Genomic DNA, 1,262 nt, shown 5'->3' on the forward strand with positions numbered 1-1,262 from the left:
TTGACAAAGGGCAAAAACATTGAAGCGTCCTGTGATAATTATTTGTTGAGCAAGCATAATACTCTAGTTTTCAGTTGATTGAGGTCAGTCTCATCTGTAACATGGCTGACATCAAATAGCTGACTTTGTGATCAATCACAAAGAATTCTCAATCACTGTATAATCTCCAACCTTGCGACCTCAGGTATTTGAAAATCCACATGAAAGAAAGAGATCGCACCATTTTAGCATCATTCTAAACATTCCAAAGGTTCTGGAGGCTAGTCAAACTTTTTGGGCAAATTTCTCACAACAGTGCCATGGTTCAAGTTAGAATTGCTCTTAACTTGCAGAGGGGGAAGATGGAAGATTAAATCTTCAGGTGCTCTCATTAGATCAGAAAGAGTCTTTGAGTTGAGGAGAAATGACCTGTGTTACCTTGAAGTACAGTTAAAAGCCCTTTATTCACATGGAAAAGGCAACACATTTCGGACATCTGTGACCTTCTCCAGGGCTTAGTAAACTCAGGTTGAGCCCATTTGCCATACTTCAGCATTTAAATTCTTACTTTAGAGATGCAAGCCTCTCCGTTAACCAGACTAGAGGCCTTGGTTCATTCCGCCGAGGCCTTGGTTCAATCTGTCTGCAGAATCTAGCCGGGCCAAGTTTTCCCACTGGTTCTCCAATTCCAACAGCTCAGACATTTTCAAAATGGCCACACAGTCCCTTGCTCCCTTTACGTAGTCGGCACCATTAATCATAATCTAGAATCTAGAGCCGGCAGAGTTTTTGGAACTATACAGCAACAACCATGCTTAGCAGTCGTGGTAGATGCTCTTCTTACAGGTGTGTGTGTGTATGTGTGTGTGTGTGTGTGTGTGTGTGTGTGTGTGTGTGTGTGTGTGTGTGTGTGTGTGTGTGTGTGTGTGTGTGTGTGTGTGTGTGTGTGTGTGTGTGTGTGTGTGTGTGTGTGTGTGCGCGCGCATGCCTGCTGCGCGCGTGCATGCATGCACACATTATTCACACCCATGTGCTATAGGAACAAGACTAAATTAACTGATAAAATCAGCACCATCCATGGACTAATATTAAACTGATGCTATCAGAGGAGACAAGAAGAAGTTAAATTGTCTCCGTAAAAAAGGTAATGCATTCTCCCTCCCCTCATAGCACAGCGCGCCAGGAGAACACTTTAGTAAGACTAGGGAGACATCCCTTGCACACTCGCAATTAGGTATATCACGTCCTGTGTTACGACACTGTGTAGAATCTCCCCATGCCTA

The sequence above is a fragment of the Engraulis encrasicolus genome, chromosome 20, assembly GCF_034702125.1.
Source record: "Engraulis encrasicolus isolate BLACKSEA-1 chromosome 20, IST_EnEncr_1.0, whole genome shotgun sequence".
Lineage (NCBI taxonomy): Eukaryota > Metazoa > Chordata > Actinopteri > Clupeiformes > Engraulidae > Engraulis > Engraulis encrasicolus.